Source organism: Rutidosis leptorrhynchoides, chromosome 1, assembly GCF_046630445.1.
Source record: "Rutidosis leptorrhynchoides isolate AG116_Rl617_1_P2 chromosome 1, CSIRO_AGI_Rlap_v1, whole genome shotgun sequence".
Classification (NCBI taxonomy): Eukaryota; Viridiplantae; Streptophyta; class Magnoliopsida; order Asterales; family Asteraceae; genus Rutidosis; species Rutidosis leptorrhynchoides.
Window position 1 is genome coordinate 11,887,622 of NC_092333.1, and position 19,982 is coordinate 11,907,603.

Sequence of the window (19,982 nt, forward strand, 5' to 3'; positions counted from 1 at the left end):
TTTCGGAAATACATCAGGAAATTCTTTTGCGACGGGAACATCATTGATGCTCTTTTCTTCAGTTTGTACTTTCTCGACGTGTGCTAGAACAGCATAGCAACCTTTTCTTATTAGTTTTTGTGCCTTCAAATTACTAATAAGATGTAGCTTCGTGTTGCCCTTTTCTCCGTACACCATTAAGGGTTTTCCTTTTTCTCGTATAATGCGAATTGCATTTTTGTAACAAACGATCTCCGCTTTCACTTCTTTCAACCAGTCCATACCGATTATCACATCAAAACTCCCTAACTCTACTGGTATCAAATCAATCTTAAATGTTTCGCTAACCAGTTTAATTTCTCGATTCCGACATATATTATCTGCTGAAATTAATTTACCATTTGCTAATTCGATTAAAAATTTACTATCCAAAGGCGTCAATGGACAACTTAATTTAGCACAAAAATCTCTACTCATATAGCTTCTATCCGCACCCGAATCAAATAAAACGTAAGCAGATTTATTGTCAATAAGAAACGTACCCGTAACAAGCTCCGGGTCTTCCTGTGCCTCTGCCGCATTAATATTGAAAACTCTTCCACGGCCTTGTCCATTCGTGTTCTCCTGGTTCGGGCAATTTCTAATAATGTGGCCTGGTTTTCCACATTTATAACAAACTACATTGGCATAACTTGCTCCGACACTACTTGCTCCGCCATTACTCGTTCCGACACCATTTGTTCCTTTCGTTCTATTAACCCCTGGTCCGTAGACCTCACACTTCGCCGCGCTATGACCATTTCTTTTACACTTGTTGCAAAATTTGGTGCAGAACCCCGAGTGATTCTTTTCACACCTTTGGCATAGCTGCTTCTGATTGTTGTTGTTGTTGCGGTTATTATTGTTGTTGGGATGATTGTTGTAGTTGCTGTTGCTGTTGTTGTTGTTGGGCCGTTTGTTGTAGTTGCGATTGATGTTGCGATTGTTGGGATAATTGTTGCGATTATTGTTGTAATTGTTGTTGTTGTTGTATTGGTGATTCTTATCACCGTTTTCCTCCCACTTTCTTTTGACTTGCTTCACATTGGCCTCTTCAGCAGTCTGTTCTTTAATTCTTTCTTCAATTTGGTTCACGAGTTTGTGAGCAATTCTACATGCCTGTTGTATGGAGGCGGGCTCGTGTGAACTTATATCTTCTTGGATTCTTTCTGGTAATCCTTTCACAAACGCGTCAATCTTCTCTTCCTCATCTTCGAATGCTCCCGGACACAATAGGCACAATTCTGTGAATCGTCTTTCGTATGTGGTAATATCAAATCCTTGGGTTCGTAACCCTCTAAGTTCTGTCTTGAGCTTATTGACCTCAGTTCTGGGACGGTACTTCTCATTCATCAAGTGCTTGAATGCTGACCAAGGTAGTGCGTACGCATCATCTTGTCCCACTTGCTCTAGATAGGTATTCCACCATGTTAACGCAGAACCTGTGAAGGTATGCGTAGCGTACTTCACTTTGTCCTCTTCAGTACACTTACTTATGGCAAACACCGATTCGACCTTCTCGGTCCACCGTTTCAATCCGATCGGTCCTTCGGTTCCATCAAATTCCAAAGGTTTGCAGGCAGTGAATTCTTTGTAGGTGCATCCTACACGATTTCCTGTACTGCTAGATCCAAGGTTATTGTTGGTATGTAGCGCAGCCTGTACTGCTGCTATGTTTGAAGCTAGAAAAGTACGGAATTCCTCTTCATTCATATTCACGGTGTGTCGAGTAGTCGGTGCCATTTCCTTCAAAATAGTCAAATGGAACAAGTTAATCATACAGAATGTTAAGAGTAGTTAATAGTATTTCGTAGCATAATATGAACTCATTTATAAAAGCTTTTTCTTCATATTAGCGTTTTATAAGTTTAAATTCGGGTAGTACCTACCCGTTAAGTTCATACTTAGTAGCTAATATACAATTCAACTACTACAATTCTATATGAAAAACTGATTGTAATAATATTTCGCGTTCAAGCTTTTATACAATATTTTACAAACTTACAATACCGCTTATTTTACATAAAGCATGAAATATAGCACACAATAACTTTGATACAAGATAGTTGTGAAGATAATTCTAGCTAGTACACAAGTCGTTCAGCAAAGGCAATAAAGACACGTAATTCATACGTCCAGAAACAAGTCATGCATTCTGGTTTTACTAGGACTACTTCCCATCCTTGGTCTTGTGCAACATAACCGTTATGGCCGTTGATAAGACAGCGTGTTGTAACATCATCAAAGGGACGAGGGTTACGTAATGTCCAACAGTCCCGTAATAATCTAAAAACCTCATTTCTTACCCCAATTACCGACTCCGTCACTTGTGGAAACATTTTGTTTAATAGTTGTAGCCCGATGTTCTTGTTCTCACTTTGGTGAGAAGCGAACATTACTAATCCGTAAGCATAACATGCTTCTTTATGTTGCATGTTAGCCGCTTTTTCTAAATCACGAAGTCCAATATTCGGATATATTGAGTCAAAATAATTTCTTAACCCGTTGCGTAAAATAGCATTTGGGTTCCCCGCAATATATGCGTCAAAGTAAACACATCGTAACTTATGGGTTTCCCAATGTGATATCCCCCATCTTTCAAACGAAAGTCTCTTATAAACCAAGACATTCTTGGAACGTTCTTCGAATGTCTTACAAACTGATCTCGCCTTAAATAGTTGTGCCGAAGAATTCTGGCCGACTCTAGACAAGATTTCATCAATCATGTCTCCGGGTAGGTCTCTTAAAATATTGGGTTGTCTATCCATTTTGTGTTTTTAAACTGTAAAATAGACAAGAGTTAGATTCATAAAAAAAAATACTTATTAATACAAGCAATTTTTACATATATCATAAAGCATAAGCACACTATATTACATATATTACACCACACGAATACAACTATCTTATTCCGACTCGCTCGTTTCTTCTTGTTGGGTTTTGGTTCGTTTTGCCAAGTTTCTAGGGATATATGATGTTCCCCTAATACGAGCCGTCGTTGTCCACATTGGTTTAGAAAAACCTGGTGGTTTAGAGGTTCCCGGGTCATTGTTACAACTTAAGGACTTCGGGGGTTGACGATACATATAAAGTTCATCGGGGTTGGAATTAGATTTTTCTATTTTTATGCCCTTTCCCTTATTATTTTCTTTTGCCTTTTTAAATTCAGTTGGGGTTATTTCTATAACATCATCGGAATTCTCGTCGGAATCCGATTCATCGGAGAATTGGTAATCCTCCCAATATTTTGCTTCCTTGGCGGAAACACCATTGACCATAATTAACCTTGGTCGGTTGGTTGAGGATTCTCTTTTACTTAACCGTTTTATTATTTCCCCCACCGGTTCTATTTCTTCTTCCGGTTCCGATTCTTCTTCCGGTTCCGATTCTTCTTCCGGTTCCGACTCTTCTTCCGGTTCCTCTTCGGGAACTTGTGAATCAGTCCACGAATCATTCCAATTTACATTTGACTCTTCATTATTATTAGGTGAGTCAATGGGACTTGTTCTAGAGGTAGACATCTATCACATAATATCAAACACGTTAAGAGATTAATATATCACATAATATTCATATGTTAAAAATATATAGTTTCCAACAAAAATGTTAAGCAATCATTTTTAAAGAAAACACGGTCGAAGTCCAGACTCACTAATGCATCCTAACAAACTCGATAAGACACACTAATGCAATTTTCTGGTTCTCTAAGACCAACGCTCGGATACCAACTGAAATGTCCCGTTCTTATTGATTAAAAACGTTCCATATTAATTGATTTCGTTGCGAGGTTTTGACCTCTATATGAGACGTTTTTCAAAGACTGCATTCATTTTAAAACAAACCATAACCTTTATTTCATCAATAAAGGTTTAAAAAGCTTTAAGTAGATTATCAAATAATGATAATCTAAAATATCCTGTTTACACACGACCATTACATAATGGTTTACAATACAAATATGTTACAACAAAATAAGTTTCTTGAATGCAGTTTTTACACAATATCATACAAGCATGGACTCCAAATCTCGTCCTTATTTAAGTATGCGACAGCGGAAGCTCTTAATAATCACCTGAGAATAAACATGCTTAAAACGTCAACAAAAATGTTGGTGAGTTATAGGTTTAACCTATATATATCAAATCATAATAATAGACCACAAGATTTCATATTTCAATACACATCCCATACATAGAGATAAAAATCATTCATATGGTGAACACCTGGTAACCGACATTAACAAGATGCATATATAAGAATATCCCCATCATTCCGGGACACCCTTCGGATATGATATAAATTTCGAAGTACTAAAGCATCCGGTACTTTGGATGGGGTTTGTTAGGCCCAATAGATCTATCTTTAGGATTCGCGTCAATTAGGGTGTCTGTTCCCTAATTCTCAGATTACCAGACTTAATAAAAAGGGGCATATTCGATTTCGATAATTCAACCATAGAATGTAGTTTCACGTACTTGTGTCTATTTTGTAAATCATTTATAAAACCTGCATGTATTCTCATCCCAAAAATATTAGATTTTAAAAGTGGGACTATAACTCACTTTCACAGATTTTTACTTCGTCGGGAAGTAAGACTTGGCCACTGGTTGATTCACGAACCTATAACAATATATACATATATATCAAAGTATGTTCAAAATATATTTACAACACTTTTAATATATTTTGATGTTTTAAGTTTATTAAGTCAGCTGTCCTCGTTAGTAACCTACAACTAGTTGTCCACAGTTAGATGTACAGAAATAAATCGATAAATATTATCTTGAATCAATCCACGACCCAGTGTATACGTATCTCAGTATTGATCACAACTCAAACTATATATATTTTGGAATCAACCTCAACCCTGTATAGCTAACTCCAACATTCACATATAGAGTGTCTATGGTTGTTCCGAAATATATATAGATGTGTCGACATGATAGGTCGAAACATTGTATACGTGTCTATGGTATCTCAAGATTACATAATATACAATACAAGTTGATTAAGTTATGGTTGGAATAGATTTGTTACCAATTTTCACGTAGCTAAAATGAGAAAAATTATCCAATCTTGTTTTACCCATAACTTCTTCATTTTAAATCCGTTTTGAGTGAATCAAATTGCTATGGTTTCATATTGAACTCTATTTTATGAATCTAAACAGAAAAAGTATAGGTTTATAGTCGGAAAAATAAGTTACAAGTCGTTTTTGTAAAGGTAGTCATTTCAGTCGAAAGAACGACGTCTAGATGACCATTTTAGAAAACATACTTCCACTTTGAGTTTAACCATAATTTTTGGATATAGTTTCATGTTCATAATAAAAATCATTTTCTCAGAATAACAACTTTTAAATCAAAGTTTATCATAGTTTTTAATTAACTAACCCAAAACAGCCCGCGGTGTTACTACGACGGCGTAAATCCGGTTTTACGGTGTTTTTCGTGTTTCCAGGTTTTAAATCATTAAGTTAGCATATCATATAGATATAGAATATGTGTTTAGTTGATTTTAAAAGTCAAGTTAGAAGGATTAACTTTTGTTTGCGAACAAGTTTAGAATTAACTAAACTATGTTCTAGTGATTACAAGTTTAAACCTTCGAATAAGATAGCTTTATATGTATGAATCGAATGATGTTATGAACATCATTACTACCTTAAGTTCCTTGGATGAACCTACTGGAAAAGAGAAAAATGGATCTAGCTTCAATGGATCCTTGGATGGCTCAAAGTTCTTGAAGCAAAATCATGACACGAAAACAAGTTCAAGTAAGATCATCACTTGAAATAAGATTGTTATAGTTATAGAAATTGAACCAAAGTTTGAATATGATTATTACCTTGTATTAGAATGATAACCTACTGTAAGAAACAAAGATTTCTTGAGGTTGGATGATCACCTTACAAGATTGGAAGTGAGCTAGCAATCTTGAAAGTATTCTTGATTTTATGAAACTAGAACTTTTGAAATTTATGAAGAACACTTAGAACTTGAAGATAGAACTTGAGAGAGATCAATTAGATGAAGAAAATTGAAGAATGAAAGTGTTTGTAGGTGTTTTTGGTCGTTGGTGTATGGATTAGATATAAAGGATATGTAATTTTGTTTTCATGTAAATAAGTCATGAATGATTACTCATATTTTTGTAATTTTATGAGATATTTCATGCTAGTTGCCAAATGATGGTTCCCACATGTGTTAGGTGACTCACATGGGCTGCTAAGAGCTGATCATTGGAGTGTATATACCAATAGTACATACATCTAAAAGCTGTGTATTGTACGAGTACGAATACGGGTGCATACGAGTAGAATTGTTGATGAAACTGAACGAGGATGTAATTGTAAGCATTTTTGTTAAGTAGAAGTATTTTGATAAGTGTCTTGAAGTCTTTCAAAAGTGTATGAATACATATTAAAACACTACATGTATATACATTTTAACTGAGTCGTTAAGTCATCGTTAGTCGTTACATGGAAATGTTGTTTTGAAACCTTTAGGTTAACGATCTTGTTAAATGTTGTTAACCCAATGTTTATAATATCAAAAGAGATTTTAAATTATTATATTATCATGATATTATGATGTACGAATATCTCTTAATATGATATATATACATTAAATGTCGTTACAACGATAATCGTTACATATATGTCTCGTTTCAAAATCATTAAGTTAGTAGTCTTGTTTTTACATATGTAGTTCATTGTTAATATACTTAATGATATGTTTACATATCATAATATCATGTTAACTATATATATAACCATATATATGTCATCATATAGTTTTTACAAGTTTTAACGTTCGTGAATCACCGGTCAACTTGGGTGGTCAATTGTCTATATGAAACCTATTTCAATTAATCAAGTCTTAACAAGTTTGATTGCTTAACATGTTGGAAACATTTAATCATGTAAATATCAATCTCAATTAATATATATAAACATGGAAAAGTTCGGGTCACTACACTAGGTTAGATATGAGCACCGCTTATCATCCTCAAACGGATGGTCAGAGTGAAAGGACCATTCAAACGTTAGAAGATATATTACGAGTATGTGTTATCGATTTTGGTAATGGGTGGGATAAATATTTTCCGCTAGCTGAGTTTTCTTAAAACAACAGTTACCACGCAAGTATTCGAGCCGCACCGTTTGAAGCTCTGTACGGTAGGAAGTGTAGGTCTCCTGTCTGTTGGAATGAGGTTGGGGATGCTCAACTCACAGGTCCAGAAATTATTCACGAGACTACCGAGAAGATTGTACAGATTAAGGAAAGGTTGAAAACCGCTAGAAGTCGGCAAAAGAGTTATGCCGATAGGGGAAGGAAAGATGTGGAATTTCAAGTTGGTGATCGTGTTATATTAAAGGTTTCACCTTGGAAGGGTGTGATCCGTTTTGGTAAAAGGGGAAAGCTAAGTCCTCGTTTTGTTGGACCGTTTGAGATTATTGAGAGAGTTGGACCGGCGGCTTATCGTTTGAAGTTGCCAAAGGAAATCGGTGCTGTTCACGATGTTTTTCATGTATCGAACTTAAAGAAGTGTTTGGCCGAGGCCGATAAGACTATTCCGCTGGAAGAACTTCATGTTGACAAGCAACTACACTTTATTGAGGAACCTATTGAAATTATGGATCGAGAAGTTAAGACTCTTAAGCAGAGCCGAATTCCTATTGTCCGGGTTAGATGAAACGCCAGACGCGGTCCCGAGTTTACTTGGGAGCGTGAGGATCAGATGAAGCAGAAGTACCCGCATTTGTTCCCAGATGCTGAGTCAACCCCTGCACCTGCTTAAATTTCGAGACGAAATTTCCGTAACGGGAAGGTACTGTCACGACCCTACTTTTTCCGTTATCTTTTCAGTTAATTATTTAACGACCGTTAACTGTTAATTGTGCTACGTCATTTCTATGACCTATATTATTATATTAATAATAATATATTAATTATTAAGTGTTATTGATGTTATGCGAGGTGTATATAAAATAGCTTAAATTTTACTAGGAAATACTATTAAATACGATACAATTTTACACAAGATATTTATTTATTTATTGAATGGATATACTTAAACCTTGCTACAACACTTATAGGCAGTGTACCTAATCGTACAGTAGTGTAGTTTTTAGTAAGTCCAGTTCGTTCCACAGGGAAAAAAATCTTTAAACAAAGCTTAACGCTATATTAGTTTTATTTTATAAAAATACAAATATATATATATAACTAATATTATTATTATAAAGGAGGATTTTTATCGTTTAATGACCGGTTTGTCGATTTTAAAAACTTTAGTCGCAGTTAAAACCTGATGTAAAATAATAAAAATAAATATAACTTAATTTAAAGCGTAAAGTAAATAACAATAATGAAATTGCGATAAATAAAAGTGCGATAAAATAAAATTGTGATAATTAAAAAGTACGATAATTAAAAGTGCAATTAAATACAATAACAATAAATAAAAGTGCGATAATTAGAAGTGCAATTAAATATAAAATAAAGGAAATTAAATATGAAATAAAATAATTATGCTTATTTAAACTTCCGTAATCATGATGTTTGACGTGTTGATTTTGGTTTTATGCCCATGGGTTAATTGTCCTTTGTCCTGGATTATTTAATATGTCCTTCTGGTTTTTGTCCATAACAGTCCATCAGTCATAAATATAAAGTGCGAGTATCCTCGTTAAATTATCCTTATACCCGAAGTTAAATATTCCAACTAATTGGGGACTTAAACTGTAACAAGATTTTAATACTTTGTTTAATAATTACACCAGGTTATCGTCTGCGTGTAACCCAAGGTTTTAATACTTTGTTAACAATTATGCCAAGTGTCCTTGTACATAATTTCACCCCTGTTTTAATAATTCTAGTGACTATTAATCCATTCCCGTGTCCGGTTAAATGAACGATTATTCGTACATATAAATATCCCGCCCATCGTGTCCGATTGAGTGTATATGGTTATTTATAGGGACGTCCAATTGTAAATCTTTATATTAAAATTAACAAACTATCATTTAGTTAAACAAATATAAAGCCCATTAATAGCCCATAGTCTAATTTCCACAAGTGTCGTTCTTTTGTCCAAACCCCAATTATGGTACAAAGCCCAATTACCCAATTTTAGTAATTAGCCCAACATCATGATTACTTCGTTTTAAATAAGCATAATAATAACTTAGCTACGAGATATTAAATTAAAAAGGTTGAACATAACTTACAATGATTAAAAATAGCGTAGCGTTACACGGACAGAATTTCGACTTACACCCTTACAACATTCGCTAACATACCCTTATTATTAGGATTAAAATTAAAATTAAAATTAAAATTAAAATATAAATATAAATATTTACGTATAGATATAGAGAGGATGGATATATGATATTTTTTTACGTCGAACTGCGCTGGCTTTTATAGGAATTTTCGTCCAGGGGAGCTCCGCGACTCGCGGCATTTTTTGCCTTCAAACTCCGCGAGTCGCGTAGTTTGTTTTTACAGCTCACCCAGCTTTGGCTCTTTGTTTGCCGACGATTTTTAAATATATTATAATATATATATATATTAATTTTAAGAATTAATTATATATTATATTATATTCATGTGCATAGTTGACTTGTAATTTTTAGTCCGTTGCGTCGAGCGTTGAGAGTTGACTCTGGTCCCGGTCCCAGATTTTCGAACGTCCTTGCGTACAATTTAATATCTTGTACTTTGCATTTTGAATCTTGTACTCTTGTAATTTCGAGACGTTTTTATCAATAATTGGAACCTCTTTGATTGTCTTTTGTACTTTTGAGCTTTTTGGTCGTTTGCGTCTTCAATTCGTCGAATCTGCCTTTTGTCTTCACCTTTTATTATTTAAGCGAATATCACTTGTAAATAGGACAATTGCAACTAAAAGCTTGTCTTTCTTGAGGAATAATGCTATGAAATATATGTTCGTTTTTAGCATTATCAAATATTCTCACACTTGAGCGTTGCTTGTCCTCAAGCAATATAGTCTTGAAATACTAGAATCACTTCTTTATTCTTCACACTTTGTACATCAGTGATTTCTTTACGGCGGTATAAACAATGGTAGTAACGATATGTTTTACAGTTCCACATGACTATAAAAATTTAGATCCTTTAAGGAAATTGGATCTTTATGAAAACATTTGATCTTTTGAAAATTTTAATCTAGCTTTTACCCTAGATAAGTTTTCCGGAATAACCCTTCACCGGTGTTTGCAAATTGTTTTTGTGGGTTTGGTGGGTTTCAGATTTGAAAATTTTAGCTCAAAACTTGCGGTTTTGTGTCACCCACTTGCTAACCTTGTATTAGGAAAGCAACACGTCCAGTATACTTGCTCCGAATATTACCTTTCGATAAACTATTGTCCGGTTGTAAAGGAAAGTATTGAGCAAGCAACTGTTAAGGTAATGTCCCCTGATATGCTTTTAATTATGGTATATAACGTGTTGAACGCAATTACTATCCTTTGTAGGAGCAATAGTAAAGCTCACCCTTATAATTTTTTCGGTCTGGCACAAGGTCCTGTCTTTGACCATGATATGCAACCACCGTTCTTACGGTTGACACCCGATTTGGTTCAGATAACCTAATGAATTCCAGATGAATTCCTAGGATTTTACGTTCAATGGTAATGAACGCATTGAAAATGGGTTTTCAGAAAATAAATCGGTTTATAATTTGATCAAAATATTTTCTCGTTCAAGCTCGAGTTTAGATATCATTGAATTCCATGAGTTTGTAATTCTCAATCTTTAAGGTCAATCTCTAGGATTGAGTAATATCAGTCTTAAAAGCTGATTTTTGATCTTTAAAGGAGATTATCCTTTCTGGGGATCTGATTTATTAGTCTTATCAAGCTAATTTGCACGGTGCCCCCCATTTTACGAGACAGGTCCTCTCATGGTTAGGATCAGTCTGACCACATGGCGACCCTGTTTTATGCTGAGGTCCGTGGATTTCCTGCTGATTTTAGAGATGACTTTTCTAGATTTTTCATCAACCTACAGCTGGTCTGGACGACAACTTCATGACCTAAATCAAGAAGCGCGTTTCTTTTTCGGAAGACTTTACTTCATTTTAACGATAGAATTGATTCATCGTGTAGATCCATCTCTTCTTTTCTTTCATCGGGTAAAACAGTTTAGTTTAGTCCAAAGCAAAAGTATCTTCAATTATTTGTTACAGGAATATGTGACATATGTTTAAGATAACTTGGTAATTTTTCCCACACTTGGCTTTTATTTTCCTTTTTATTGTCCTCTATTCCATTTTAAATGAATTTTAACATTTTGGTTTGTTTCTCAATTTATGTCTTTTCCGAGGTAACAATAATTTCGGTGTTAACGCCTAGTTTTATCGTTCATAAATATGTATAAACATGATTTTGAGTTCATTTAATTGAAAATTTTGAAAAATTTTACTAGAATTGGGTAGTTAGTATATAAGACTAGGGCTGTTCTTTATTATCAGAGAGCACTAGATTCTAATACAACTACTACGTTACTAGTATTTTTAATGGTAACCAAGTGTTTAAGATAAAAATTTTAAAAATCCGAAAGAATTTAACCCCTTCCCACACTTAAGATCTTGCAATGCCCTCATTTGCAAGAAATCAGTAACAATTTAAAATATTGAGGGTGATTAGCGTAGAAATGATTAAATTTTACCAAAGTTTCCAAACATATTGTTGTTTGTGTTGAATGATAAATGGTGCACATCATTTGTTCATTCCGTCTAGTTGTTATTTCACATATATTTTGCATCTTGTCGTCAAAATTAGTTGCTTTTGCTGAACTTAATGTCAGTCTTTGAAAATGCGTTGTTTTACCCTGTTGTGTACATAAGATAAACTGCAAACATATATACATATTTTTGAAGTTTGGTATATTACCCCACATTCAAAAATTATTAAAATCTAATAATAAAAGTTAGAAAATTATAAAAACTATTACAATATTAACATAAGTATTAAATGTATCAACATTACAAATTATAAAATAAATAAAACTAAGTAGACTAGGGATGATACTGATACCAGTAGTGGTTCCATGCATAACCGTATGTGTTATAGAATGCTTCGGCTGGGTTATACGTAGGATACGGTGGTTGCATCTCTATAGACCAGGGAGGAAATACGGGCGATGGAGTAGGAATATAGTTTCTACCTACATGTTGGCAATGAGCTATGATTTGGTTTTGATGAACTTGCCAATCTTCAAATGTTCTATGTCTAGCATTTTCATACTCTTGTGAAGCTATAAACCTTTGCATTTCTGTCATTTCATTTCCCCCTCCCACATTACCTGGCTGTTGGTTTCTCTCAACCTGTGGATGTCTACCATTATATCGTACTGCGGCGTTATTTCGCCTCTTCAAAACCTTCGCACCATGGTATACATTTAAACCTATTGTATCGCGAGGTTCTGGTTCTTCGACTAATAATCCCCCCGACTTATATCCACATTGAGATACTCAGCAATTAATGTAATAAATATACCACCTCCTATTATGCTATGCGGTCTCATCCCCCTAACCATAGCTGATAAATAATAACCCACACAATAAGGTATACTTACAGCGCTTTGTGGGTCTCGAATACACATGTGGTAAAACAAATCCTGTTCATTTACCTTTTCCTTATTCTTACCTCGTTGTGTAATCGAATTGGCTAAAAACCTATGAATTACTCTTAACTCTGCTCTATCTATATCCAAATAAGAGTAATTTCCCCCTTTAAATCGGTGATGGCTAGTCATTTGACTCCATAAACCATGCGTATCAAAATTTTCATTAATTTTCCTACCATTCAATATCAACCCTCTACAATCGGCAGATGCTAACTCCTCAGGCGTATATATACGTAAGGCCTGAGCCATGTCTAGTAGAGACATGTGGCGCATCGAACCTCCTAATAAAAATCTAATAAAAGATCGATCGGTTAAACTAGCTACCCGATCATTTATTTCTATACTACACAATAATTCTTCACACCATACTTTATATACAGGTCTACTCATGTTGAATAAACGTACCCAATCGTTAAAAGTAGAATTACCATACCTCTGTGTAAGTAATTCTCTAATTGGCCCGGCTAATTCTACAGCTTCTAACGGTGCCCATTCTATTACCCTAGGTACTTCAATAGCTTTAGAATGAAGAGTATGCAAGCCCCTTTGGTATTTTGGATAATCTATCCAACGTCTGTCAAATCTCAAGTTCGGGTGCAAATCTTCCAAGTGCATATCTGAAAATGTCATAACTGGATGAGGTATATCTTGTTTATAATAGCTATCAACATCCTGTTGTTCCGCATTCTCGGGAGGAGCATTGCGAGCTTGGGATGAAGATTCACCCCTTTCAGTCTGCAAAACACATCAAACACAATTTTTGTGCATCCAAATATGCATTAGTGTCAGCAAAATCATCAATCAAAATAATTACAATGACATGTCCAATTTATATCAAACTTATGCTCATTTTCATATTTTTATCAAATCTACACTTTTTCAAATAAGCATATACGAAAATGTTCGCCAAGTTCATAAGCATTCAACTCAAATAACATGTCAAAATAATCATTACTAGCAATTAAACAAGTTTCAAATGGCATTATCTCTCAAAAATCAAATTCATGAATTTTAGACTTGAAAAAGTCCACTTTAATTCTCAAAAATCATGTTTAGGCTCAAAGTTTGGATCATTTAACTACCTAAACATGTTACACTACTTAATTTAGCAATAATTCATGACAAAAATCGGCCATAACCTGTTTATATCAAAAAGCCCCAAATTTGCTCAAGAACACAAACCCTAGATTACTCAAAATTTGAAGTTTAAGGCTTTTAATCATGTTAAATAGCATCAATCTAGGTTATACAAGCATAATACATAAACAATTTAAGCATAATTACACTAAAAAGCATCAAAATCGAATTGGGTATAAAATTGCTCAAGAACACTAATTTTCGGATTAAATGGTGTTTAGGTGTAGAAATTTACCATTTTTCTTGAGTAATTCCTTGATAGCATCCTTCTCAACATGATTTTAGTAAAAGATTTGATGAAAAACGGCTAAAAATTACGAAATTGAGAGTGTTTTTTCGTTTGTTTTCGCAGTAAAATGAGTTGTGGGTGTGTGCAACTGAGCTGTTTGGCCCTTTTTATTTTTTTTCTGTAATTTCAGTCCTCCGCGACTTGCGGTGTTTGACCCTTACAAACTCCGCGAGTCGCGGTGTTTTTTTTTTTTTTTTTTTTTTTTTGTAAAAACCTTATCTTATAAAACAATTAATTAATTAATTTTAAAATTTTGTTTCCCTTGTTATTTAGGACGAGGTCGCTTCGGAACGATGTCCTAGTCCGTCCTTCGACAAAATTTTAAAATTTGTCTTTTTGTAGCGATTGTTTTAAAAGCTAAGATTTTTGGGTTTTTTAATGTTTTTGGCATACTTTAATTCAATAAGATTAAAAATAATGATAATAAAAATTCTCGTCCCTCCCTCGGGTAAAGCAATTTCGGTTCAAAGACCTAGTCTTCAACTTACGACGAATTTTAAAAATCATATTTTTAACTTAGCAAAATAAAGTAAATTTTTGTTTTAAAATTCACACCAAACTTAAATTTAAAATGCATAAAATTAAAAATTCACACCAAACTTAATTAAAAATTCATATTATAAATTCACACCAAACTTATATTATATTTTTGTTTTTATACATACAAACTTATATTAAAAAGATTAATTTTTTAAATATTTACAATTTTAAATATATTGATTTAAAAAGTTTACAATAATTTTTTTTAATACTAATTTATTAATTTTAAAAATATGGTAAAAATAAAATTAAAAATCTTTTTGGTCTTTTATCCCACTTTAATCAATCAAATATTATCAAAAATATGCGCCCCTCTTTTCGGTAAAGTAATTTCGGATCCATGACCTAATTTAACTCATGACGAATTTTTAAAATATTTTGGGTTGATTGATTAAAGATATTTATACCTTAAGAATAAACGTTAAATTTCGCAGTGATGTAATAAATTTTTGTATGATATCAATAATTTCGGTCGCCAAACTTAATTTTATTCAATACCAATTTAATACTTTATAGCGAACAAATTAGCGTTTATTATCAAAAGGTTAAAAATAAAAATAAAAATAAAAACTGTACAGACTTACCTGTGAGATAGTATTCTTAGTGATATGATCTATCGCATTCATAAGATAGTCGGTTTAATTGATTTTCCATGGCTACATAGGCGTAACCTCGAGCATTTAGTGTTTTTTCTTCTAAACATATGAACGGTCCGTCTCTGCATAAAGTAACAAATTCGGTGTTTGAATAGGTTTGATTATTTGAACATTTACCTCCATGTGACCATTTTTCGCATTTGTGACATCTTTCTAGGTGTCGTGCTCTTCTTTTCGCTGCGGATTTTGATTTTCCTTTGCCAAATTGTAACTTATTATCTTCGCATCTGGATTCTTTTCTTACTCCGTCCAATCTTTCTCAGATTACTGATACTATTTCACTCGGAAGTGTGTCATTATTACGTTTAGTGATCAAAGCGTGTAGCATTAGACCATGGTTTAGTTCACAAGAAGTCTTCATTTCGTAAAAACCTAAAAAAAATAAAAATTCAGAATGGGGGGAGAAGACTAGTTCTTTAGGGTCTGCTAGGGAAAGACCATTCGGGTTCCATTTTCGAGAACTACACGAAAACAGAAAATCTAACTCTAACAGAAATACATAAAATCCTTAAAAGACTTGATTCTCACCACACTTAGTTAGCTGTGGTATCGAAAGTGTGATTAACTTCATTGTCGACTTCCATCGGACTATCTATGTAATGTTTAACTCTGTGACCATTAACTTTAAATTCAATTCCATTTGAATTTATTAATTCTATCGTTCCGTATGGGAAAACTCTTTTGACTATGAATGGTCCAGACTATCTTGATTTCAATTTTCCAGGAAATAGCTTGAGTCGTGAATTGAAAAGAAGAACTCTGTCTCCTTCTTTAAATTCTTTTAAACTTCTGATTCTTTTATCATGCCATTTTTTCGTTCTTTCTTTATAGATTAATGAATTTTCGTATGCTTCATGTCTTAATTCTTCTAATTCATTTAGTTGACTTAACCGTAGACGTCTAGCTTCATGTAAATCAAGATTACATGTCTTCAAAGCCCAAAATGCTTTGTGTTCAATTTCTACTGGAAGATGACATGCTTTTCCGTAGATGAGTTTAAAAGGTGTGGTTCCAATTGGAGTTTTGTAGGCTATTCTAAAAGCCCAGAGTGCATCCTCCAATTTAATGGACCATTCCTTCGGATTTGATCCTACGGTTTTTTCTAGAATACGTTTTAAAGCTCGGTTGGTATTTTCAACTTGTCCACTTGTTTGTGGATGATATGCGGTGGAGATTTTATGAGTTACTCCATATCTTTTAAGAACTTTCTCAAGTTGATTATTACAGAAATGAGTTCCCCGATCACTTATTAAAGCTTTCGGTGTTCCAAACCTTGCAAAAAGACGTTTTAAAAAGTTGACTACAACTCGTGCATCGTTAGTTGAGAGAGCTTGTGCTTCCGCCCATTTAGATACATAATCAATGGCTACGAGAATATAGAGATTATTATGAGATTTTGGAAATGGACCCATAAAGTCAATACCCCAAATGTCAAATACTTCGCATACTTGAATGACATTTTGTGGCATTTCATCACGTTGACTTATTTTTCTGGCCCTTTGACAAGCATCACAGGATTTGCAAAGAAGGTGTGCGTCTTTGTAAATTGTAGGCCAATAGAATCCAGCATCATAAACTTTTCTTGCTGTTAGTTGAGGCCCATAGTGCCCTCCTGTTGGTCCTGTGTGATAATGGTTTAAAATTTTACTAGCTTCATCTCCGAATACACATCGACGTATTATTCCATCTGGACAACTTTTAAACAGATTTGGATCTTCCCAGAAATAGTGTTTTATATCACTGAAGAATTTCTTTCGTTTTTGGTACGATAATCCTTTTTTAAGGAATCCACATACTAAGTAGTTTGCATAGTCTGCAAACCATGGAATTTCATTATAATCTATCTTCAATAGATATTCATCAGGAAAGTTGTCTTGTATGGCCGATTCATTTAGAACTTCTAATTCGGGATTTTCAAGACGAGAAAGATGATCAGCGGCGAGATTTTCTGCTCCTCTTTTATCTCGGATTTCAATATCGAACTCTTATAAGAGTAAGATCCAACGGATTAATCTTGGTTTGGCATCTTGTTTCGAAAATAGGTATCTAAGAGCAGAATGGTCGGTATAGACCACCGTTTTTGCTAGAACGAGATATGAACGAAATTTATCAAAAGCAAAGACAATAGCAAGGAGTTCTTTTTCAGTAGTTGTGTAATTCGTTTGTACTCCCTGTAACGTCTTACTAGCATAATATATAGGTTGAAATCGTTTTTCAATCCTTTGTCCTAAAACGGCTCCCATTGCAAAATCACTTGCATCGCACATAAGTTCAAACGATAGATTCCAATTTGGTGTTATCATGATCGGCGCATTAGTGAGTTTCTCTTTAAGAATATTAAAAGATTTGATGCATTCATCTGAAAAGATGAATGTAGCATCTTTTTCTAGGAGTTTATTCATAGGAATGGCAATTTTAGAAAAATCTTTTATGAAACGTCGGTAAAAACCGGCATGCCCTAGAAAACTCCTAACTCCTCTAACATTGGTGGGATGTGGAAGTTTAACAATTACATCTACTTTAGCTTTATCCACTTCAATTCCTTCCTTTGAAATTTTATGACCAAGAACGATGCCTTCTTTAACCATGAAATGGCATTTCTCCCAATTAAGTACTAGATTTGATTGTTCGCATCTAATAAGCATTCGTTCCAGATTAACTAGACATGATTCAAAAGTATCACCGAAGACTGAAAAGTCATCCATGAAAACTTCCATGCATTCTTCTATCATGTCGTGAAAAATCGCCATCATGCACCTTTGAAAGGTTGCAGGGGCGTTGCAAAGTCCAAATGACATGCGTTTGTAAGCAAAAGTACCATAAGGGCACGTGAATGTGGTTTTCTCTTGATCTTCGGGTGCTATTGGAATTTGAAAATATCCAGAAAAACCATCAAGAAAACAATAGTAACTATTTTCGGCTAATCTTTCCAACATTTGATCAATAAAAGGTAAGGGAAAGTGATCTTTTCTGGTGGCGTCATTTAATTTTCTATAATCAATACATACACGCCATCCTGTTACAGTCCTAGTAGGAATAAGCTCATTTTTCTCATTTGTAATGACAGTTATGCCACCCTTCTTAGGCACGCATTGAACTGGGCTTACCCATGGACTATCAGAAATTGGATAAATTAAAACTGCATCTAGCAGTTTAATTATTTCTTTTTTAACAACATCTTGCATATTAGGATTTAGTCTTCGTTGGCGTTGCACATACGTTTTATGACCTTCTTCCATAAGGATTTTATGTGTGCAATACGAAGGACTTATTCCTTTAATATCATGAATCTTCCATGCAATAGCTGGTTTATGAGCTTTCAACACAGAAATGAGTTGTGATTTTTCATTTTCAGTAAGAGAAGACGATATTATTACAGGTAATTCAGATTCACCATGTAAATAAGCGTATTCCAAATGGTTTGGAAGTGGCTTTAACTCTAATGTCGGTGGTTCTTCTATCGATGATTTATATCGATATCTGTCTTCTTCTTTTAGCATTTGAATTTCTTCTGTTGTTGGTTCATATCCATTAGCTATTAGTGTAGCTAACATTTCAGCTTCATCAATTGGTTCAGTTCCTTCTCCTAAAGAACATTCTCCTGTTCTTTGTAATTCTGGAAATTCTTCTAACAATTCTGCATGTGAATCTATAGTTTGAATATAATAACATGTATCATCTGCATATTGCAGTTGTTGCATTGCTCTATCAACTGAAAAGGTAACACCCTCATCCTCTATACTTAGGGTCAGTTTCTTACCAAACACGTCTATCATTGCTTTAGCCGTGTTTAAGAATGGTCTTCCTAATATGAGAAGAACTTGAGAATCTTCTTCCATGTCCAGAACAACAAAATCTACTGGAAATACTAAAGTACCAACTTTAACTAGCATGTTCTCCATTATCCCTCTAGGATATTTTATTGATCGATCGGCTAGTTGTATACTTATTCTTGTTGGTTTCAATTCTCCAAGGTCTAGTTTAGTGTATAGTGAATACGGCATTAAATTTATACTAGCACCTAAGTCTGCCAATGCTTCTATTGAACTAAGACTACCCAGAAAACATGGAATTGTGAAACTTACTGGATCTGATAGTTTTTCTGGTATCTTATTCAACAACACTGCTGAACAATTAGCATTCATAGTAACAGCCGAGAGTTCTTCCATTTTCTTTCTATTCGAGATTAAATCTTTCAGAAATTTAGCATATCTAGGCATTCCTGAAATTTCATCAATGAAAGGAAGATTTACATTTATCTGTTTAAACATATCCAAGAATTTGGATTGCTCGGCTTCAAGTTTTTCTTTTTTCATTTTACTCGGGTAAGGAAGTGGTGGTTGGTATGGTTTAACATAAGGTTTAGCCTTAACTGTGTTATCTTCATTAACCTTTTCAACTACCGGTTCTGTTTCCTTATCTTGTTCAGGTTGTGGTTCTTGTGGAGTAGGAATAGCTTCATTAGAAATTACAGGTATTTCAGGTGGTTTAAGTGTTGTACCACTTCTTGTGGTAATGGCTTTAGCTGTTTCATTCTGGGGGTTAGCATTTGTATCACTAGGTAAACTTCCCGGTTTTCTTTCACCTATTAACCTTGCTAGGTTACTTACTTCTTGTTCCAAATTTTGAATAGAAGCTTGTTGATTTCTAAATGCTTGAGTATTTTGTTCATTCGTTTGTTTC